This window comes from Chiloscyllium plagiosum, chromosome 1 (assembly GCF_004010195.1).
Source record: "Chiloscyllium plagiosum isolate BGI_BamShark_2017 chromosome 1, ASM401019v2, whole genome shotgun sequence".
Lineage (NCBI taxonomy): Eukaryota > Metazoa > Chordata > Chondrichthyes > Orectolobiformes > Hemiscylliidae > Chiloscyllium > Chiloscyllium plagiosum.
Genome location: NC_057710.1, coordinates 49,521,526 through 49,529,368, shown reverse-complemented (window position 1 = coordinate 49,529,368; position 7,843 = coordinate 49,521,526). Strand labels below are relative to the sequence as shown.

The 7,843-nt window shown below is 39.8% G+C and overlaps 1 long non-coding RNA gene across 1 annotated transcript in view; it reads left to right on the top strand.

The window, feature by feature from the left end:
- Positions 1-7,203: 7,203 nt before the first annotated feature.
- Positions 7,204-7,843, top strand: part of LOC122546637 — a 57,176-nt gene continuing 56,536 nt past the window's right edge. The window contains exon 1 of the long non-coding RNA XR_006310785.1: positions 7,204-7,273. This is a non-coding gene — a long non-coding RNA (uncharacterized LOC122546637). The remainder of the gene's footprint in view (positions 7,274-7,843) is intronic.

Here is a 7,843-nt window from a genome sequence, read left to right as displayed (position 1 = left end):
CTATGCTTCTGACTCTGTGATTCTAAATGTAGGATTTCAGAAATTTCAATCGAGAATTCCCTGATGAGTGCTTGTGTTTAAGCTTTAGACGGTGCCAAAGTATGAGTTCAGACAGACTTCTAATTTTGAAAGAAGTTAACTTGCAAATAAGCACACACTGCAGGAATAAATAAGTGAATCACTGAAAAAAAACCTTCATTGGAAAGTATTCCTTTCCACCAATGTCTGTTGACAAATGGAGAAAACAGTGATCCAACTAAAAATGGCAAACGCAATGAGTTTAGATACAGGTCACATAATTTTCTAAAGTAAAATATGGACATAAATATTTTTGCCAATTCTGTGAAGGAAAGAGAATTGGGACTTGCAATAAAATATTGAACCCCAGAAATGCCCAGGGTGTGGTCAGTCAATCTTTTAGGTATGATTCAAAGTACCGTTATACTATGAATTGACTCAACTGGTTGAATGGAAAAATCAAAATGAAATACAAAATGGAAGATTCAGAGGAAGAAGCTAGAGATATGGATCAAATAAAGAGAATGGTTTTGGTCAGAAGAACTTTCAGGCCAGTGATGAACGTACTCATGGTTGAAACTTTCAATTGTACTGTATTACTCAGTTGATGAAAATTTACACTGCATTGAGGAGAAAGTGAGGTCTGCAGATGCTGGAGATCAGAGCTGAAAATGCGTTGCTGGAACAGCACAGCAGGTCAGGCAGCATCCAGGGAACAGGAGAATCGACGTTTCAGGAATAAGCCCTTCTTCATTCCTGAAGAAGGGCTTATGCCCGAAACGTCGATTCTCCTGTTCCCTTGATGCTGCTTGACCTGCTGCGCTGTTCCAGCAACACATTTTCAGCTTTACACTGCATTGAACAGACTGACAAGAAAGCTACTTAGACTCTGAGTAATAAGCATTACAATAAAATCTAAGGACGTTGAGAGGTCTACCACTTTCAGATTTGGTGTGATAACACATTAACTTTTTTTAAAAAGGAAGGTTTTTTTTAGATTACTTACAGTGTGGATACAGGCCCTTCAGCCCAACAAGTCCACACCGACCCTCAACCCACCCAGACCCATTCCCCTAACACTAAAGGCAATTTAGCATGGTCAATTCACCTAACCTGCACTTTTTTTAGACTTTGGGAGGAAACAGGAGCACCCAGAGGAAACCCACGCAGACACGGGGAGAATGTGCAAACTCCACACAGTTAGTCACCAGAGGTGGGTATTGAACCCAGGCCTCTGGTGCTGTGAGGCAGCAGTGCTAACCACTGTGCCACCATGCCACCCATGAGTTCCCTGAGTTGACAGGGAAATACCATTGATGGCCTCAGCTTTACACTGCATTGAACAGACTGACAAGAAAGCTACTTAGACTCTGAGTAATAAGCATTACAATAAAATCTAAGGACGTTGAGAGGTCTACCACTTTCAGATTTGATGTGATAACACATTAACTTTTTTTAAAAAGAGAGGTTTTTTTTAGATTACTTACAGTGTGGATACAGGCCCTCAGCCCAACAAGTCCACACCGACCCGCAACCCACCCAGACCCATTCCCCTAACACTACGGGCAATTTAGCATGGTCAATTCACCTAACCTGCACTTGTTTTAGACTTTGGGAGGAAACAGGAGCACCCAGAGGAAACCCACGCAGACACGGGGAGAATGTGCAAACTCCACACAGTTAGTCACCAGAGGTGGGAATTGAACCCAGGCCTCTGGTGCTGTGAGGCAGCAGTGCTAACCACTGTGCCACCATGCCACCCATGAGTTCCCTGAGTTGACAGGGAAATACCATTGATGGCCTACCATGTTAGGCCATCAATGAAAATTATGCAGATAAACCGGTCTCTGGAAAAGGACAAAACTATTGTATTTGGAAAGTCCGTGAAATTACAAGTTATACAGTCACTCTACTATTGCATTTCTTTAATCAAATACAATTTATCCATTAAAGAAATTAAAGTATAACTGGAATTGGGGCTAGAAATTTAGAAGGCAAAACATTAATTTTGTTAACTTGTCAATCTGAAAGTTGAAATGTTTTAGCAAAGGATCTATGAATAAGAGTGAAGGAGTACAATAAAGAACAAACTACGGACACTGTAAATCAGAAACAAAAACAGAAGTTGCTGGAAAAGCTCAACATGTCTGGCAGCATCTGATTTCTCTTCACAGAGTTAAGGTTTTGGGTCTGGTGATCCTTCCTCAGACCTGAAATGTTAACTCTGATTACTCTTTACAGATGCTGCCAGACCTGCTGAGCTTTTCCAGTAACTTCTTCGTTTTATGAATTTACATGTGTGAGATAAGGAAAAAAAAATTACTTATTGTACACTCTGCAACCAGTCAACAAAAATTCATTGTTTTGATCAGAAAATAATTGTGCATACGATAAAGGATAGAGACCAAATATGGACCACCAGCAAAACTTTCTCACTTGTAATGGAGGCAGTTTTCTTAACCTGAATTGAGAGATATGTGTGCAAATCTGAACATAATAGTCCTAAACACAGCGTAGAACTGGGCTTGATAAATGAATCTTGCAGTAATAGACGAAGTGATTCCTTTCTTTTTGGAAAATCAGCTAAACTGTAAAATAATTGACTTCATTAGCATGGACTGTTAATTGGTTAATTAGTTAAACAGTTAATTAAGAATTAACAGGATATAGTTCATATAAATTAGCTTTCAGTAGAAATCTTAAAATTCTATCAATTCCACACTGTAGAGAATCTAATTGAATCTAATATTAAGAGATCAGTACCCAATTTGGGAAGGGTTCCAATTAGCACAAATTTTTCAGAATATTTGAGTGCATTGCAGATGAAAAAGCTTGTAATAAAGTCAACATTTCAGAATTTGATAAGGTTTATGATAGAAGTTTAAGGCCTTTGGAAACCAGTTTGAATAAGGGAAGATTTTTTTGTGTATAAAAGGGAAGGTCCTAAAGATTAAAAGGTGTTTTATTGGTAGAGATTGGAAAATAATAAACATGGAAACCAAATGTTTAAATATATTCTTCAAGATTGTTGAGTATGCATTATAGATTTGCAGACTCTTAATGAGTTATGGAAGATTAAAAAGCAAGGTATCCCTCATAACTCTATGTTGCACAGCTAAGAGGATCAAACAGTTTGCTAGGTAAATGACATATCAGTTCTGATAATCAAAATGAGGGTATCAGTTACAAAGGATAATTCACCAAAAAGTCAGTACTAAAATCAAATATTTATCAGAAGGACCTAGTCAATGAGGATATACAACTATTATAAGTAAACAAGGGAAAGCCAGGAGAAGATCTAATAACAGGATGATAGGTAGGAGGATAAGTCCATAGATGAGGTGCAAAAGCTGAAGGCATGAAAATTTAGTGTAAGCTCAGGCTGTGGCTTTGGGAGAGAACATGCCCATAGAAAGAGTCCACAAACTGTAGAAAGAAATGTTATTAATAGGATGAGGAGAACTAAGAGTTTTGAAGACAATCTTGGGGATTACCATGTCGGAGTAGATTCAGCTTCAGCACCAAAAACAATTTGAAAGATTTATGTTAAAAGCAAAATACCGTGGATGCTGGAAATCTGAAACAAAGAGAGAGAACACTTGGAGAAACACAGCAGTACCTGTGCAGAGAGTGAAACAGAATTAATATTTCAAATCTGGCATGACTTTTCTTCAAAACTGAAATGGTATTCCTAAATAGATCTTCTTTGAATATTAAGTAAAAATGGAAAGACCTTTGGATGCGGTGAATCAGAAACAAAACCATGAATTTCTGGAAAAGGTCAGCAGGTCTGGCAGCATCTGTGAAGAGAAATCAGAATTAATATTTCAGGTCCGGTGACCCTTGGTCAGAATTTCTGTTAACTCTGATTCTCTTCACAGATGCTGCCAGCAACTTCTGCTTTTGTTTCTTCCTGTAGGACCTTTGATAGAGGTAGAGAATCAAACTTGAGGTGCCCTTAGTTTCAAAGCAACAACTAGGCTCTTCACAGTCAGCAAGGAGCTGAAGTTGCCAAGTACCCGCTCCGACTTCCATGTTGAGATTTGTTGACATCTAGATTATTTGGTCCTTTTGGCTAGATTAGATTAGATTACTTTACAGTGTGGAAACAGGCCCTTCGGCCCAAAAGTCCACACCGACCCGCCGAAGCGCAACCCACCCAGACCCATTCCCCTACATCTAACACTGCAGGCATTTTAGCATGGCCAATTCACCTGACCTGCACAACTTTGGACTGTGGGAGGAAACCGGAGCACCCGGAGGAAACCCACCCAGACACGGGGAGAATGTGCAAACTCCACACAGTCAGTCGCCTGAGGTGGGAATTGAACCCGGGTCTCTGGCGCTGTGAGGCAGCAGTGCTAACCACTGTGCCATCGTGCCACCCATTTCAGTATAAGAAACGTGATATTAATGAGGTTAGTTGGGGCATTAATAAGGCAATTAACAGGCAATAACTCCCTTTAATTGGCATCTCATCAATGCCCAGTGAGAAATTTACTTCGCCATTTGGTCAGCCATTGAAATGAATAGTGGGATATGGAAAGAAAAACAAGTAAAAAGATATTATTTTAATTTTCAGGATGGGTAGGGGCAGGATTAGATGAAGTAGTAACAGGAAAAGAATATTAAAAGATGGAAAAGAACAACAACAAAGAAAATCTGGTCAAATGACAAGGAGAAAAGTGAAAGAAATTGAATTTTATTTGAGTAGCTTAGCTCAGTTCTAGGATTCACACTTTAGAAAGACTGTGAAGTAATGGTTAATGTAGAGAATGGTTCTTAAGATTAGGGATATCAGCTTTGAGAAGACCAAGTTGTAAGTAGATTTTATAATGATGTTCTAAATCATTTACATTTACTTAATGATTGCAAATCCCTGAAGCCAAATAATAGTTCCCTCATTTGCTGAGTTTAAGGTGACAAGTCTGTCATTTGGTCACCAGAGGGATGTACCTCAGTGCAGCACTGTTTGTATCACTCCACAAATGTCTAAGGAATTTATAATGGGGCTCCAGTATTAGAGGATTGCTGCACAGAGGTCTTGGTCAGTGCAGAACTTGTTTAGAGAGAATTGTTGTAGTTCAAAGCATTCCAATTAGCAGTTAAAGTTTGTTACAAGGAGCTTGTTGGTGATTTTCCATTTTTTCTACTGCTTCCTCCAAAGGAAGATCAAAGGATTATGAGGCACCCCGACAAAGTAGATAAGAGAAAGCATTGGCAGGATTGAGAGATGTGGAACACAGATCTAAGGTGTAAAAACAAAAGTTGCTGGTGAAACTCAGCAGGTCTGGCAGCATCTGTGGAGAGATTTAGCATTTTTGGTCAAGTGAGACTGAGAGCCCTTGACATCCAGAAGCCTGAGTGAAACTGGAGTCACTGGGTATCGGAGGCAAATTTCACTGGTTGGAGTCACACCTGGCACATAGAAGGATGGTTATGGTTGTTGGAGGTCAGTCACCTCAGTTCCAGAATATCTCTGTAGGAGTTCCTCAGCATAGTGTCCTCAGCCCAACCATCTTCAGCTGTTTCATCAATGATATTCTGGCCATCATAAGGTCAGAACACACCACCTTGTTCCCTAGCTAACATCTCCATCTCAGGCTTGCTACAGTGCTCCAGTGAAGCTCAGTGTGAGCCGGAAGAACAACATCTCATTTTCCACTTGGGGACCATGAGCCTTCAGGACTTAATATCTAATTCTATAATTTTAGGTCCTGAGCACCTTCTTCCATGTCGTTACCCCAATCCCCACACACCAGGCCTGGCCATCACATGGACCGCAGTCATAATCATCCCATTGTTGGCTACTAATAATCCTCATTAGCAGCTACTGATTCACCCAGGCTGAACTTTGCCTTTTCCTTTGTCTGGCAAACTGTGTGTTTCTCTCACTGGGCTCCAGCTCCACATATCGTTGAGTTCCCCCCCACCCCCACCCCTTCTTCAGCATATATATATATATATATATATATCAACTTTCTCCTAGTTACAATCAGTTTTGAAGAAGGGTCATTGGACCTGAAATATTAACTCTTCTTTTCTCTACACATATGCTGCCTGGCCTGCTGAGTTTTCCCAGCAATTTCTGTTTTTCTTTCTGATCTGCAGGTTTTATTTGTTACAAATTAAAGGTGATTGACAAAAGAACCAAAAGCAACACTAGCAAATATATTTCACGTTGAGACTGGTTAGAATCTTGACTGCTCTGGTACAGAATCTGGCAAAGATAGTGTCGAATGAAGCTACATGGCTACAAGGAAGAATCAGATGAGTAAAACTAGTTGATTTGTTCTTACAGGGAGCAGCCGAGGGTACAAAAGGCTAAATAGTCTGCTTCTGTAAAGTAAGTATTCAATATTCTCTGTAGCAACTCCCCATTTTCATCTCTATCTCCTTGGGTTTAGTATCTGATAAGAGAAAGTAGGCGTACCCAGAATTGACCTCTTTCATGTACTCATGACACTCCCACAGTAGTTATGGCAGTTGTTGATGAAGCCTGAAGGAAATGGAAGACCATCGCTTCTCAGCAGCAGAACAAATTGGACCCAATTTCTAACGTGAGAATAATTTATTGCAGACAGAGCTGCAATAGGGCCTTGATCCAAAAAATATTTTATGAAGAAATGAATTAAAACCAGCACCAGGTACAGATTGAAAATTGAAGTTGAAATAGATAATAGTCATGGGTCAAGCTAGAATTACGAGGACAGATTTGAAGGAAGAGGTCATCGTCATAATGCCACAGACATCTATGGCACAGAAAAAGGCTCTCCGGCTTATCAAGCCTGTGCCAGTCAAAAACAGCCACTTAACTATTTTAATCCCATTTTCCAGGGCTTGGCCCATAGCCTTGAATGCCTTCTCAAAAGACTTGAGACCAAATAGTCTCTTCCAGTACTGTAACTGTCCAGCCTTCAATTCTTATATTATCCTGGTTTCTGAGGAATGTAAAAGCATGTCTTGCACATAAGATGCATGTAAGCCTTCGTGTAAAGGTAATAATGAAGCTGTGTCAGGAGAACAGGTTAATGCTGCTTAAGGAAGAATGGAACTTTTTTTTATTATCACAAAGGAGATAGAGTGTGGGATGAACCCAGATGATGCATCTTGTTTCATATCGTAAGCATCTTTGCAGTACGTTTCTGTTATTGCTTTGGTAGCTTGCCAATTCTGCTGCAATGTAAAAATGGCCCCTGCCATTGCAATCTGGGAGAGTTTGTCTGCTGTGTTTGTCTCTTTGTACTGGAACAAGGTAAAAAAAAACTACATTCCTGGTTATTATGTAGTTGCCTGTAGGCACTCTGCTGTCAGAACAAATGGTTTGATTGTTTCCTTAGACAGATATGTGAGTTGACTACTGCAAGAAAGCATCAGAGCTATTACCTGAGATGTCTGTCTCAACAAGGTGCCCTGTTTACCAAATTGACAGGTGGAGAGCTGTGCGTCTGGTACCCAAGAGGCTGCCCTGTTACCTGTGAAAACAAGATTTGATTGATGAGATTTTGACTGCACAGAATGTTTCACGTTGAGTTAGCTTTGATTAATTGTGGATGATATCTTTCTGTCTTCCAATAAGAAGGAAAAGAAAACTGCAAATGTAGCAATCTGAAAATGAAACCAAAAATGCTGGAAAATACATTTCCAATAAATCAGTATCTGTAGCAGGAAATGACAAATTAATGTTTTAAGTAATTTCCATGGAAATCCATGCCCCTCATATACATTCAGCAACTTATTGGAGTTTAGAATTTCAAGGCTGGTTCAGAAGATATATTAGGGAGATTATTCCAGCTGCTGATGACTTTCTATGTGAAGTATTTCC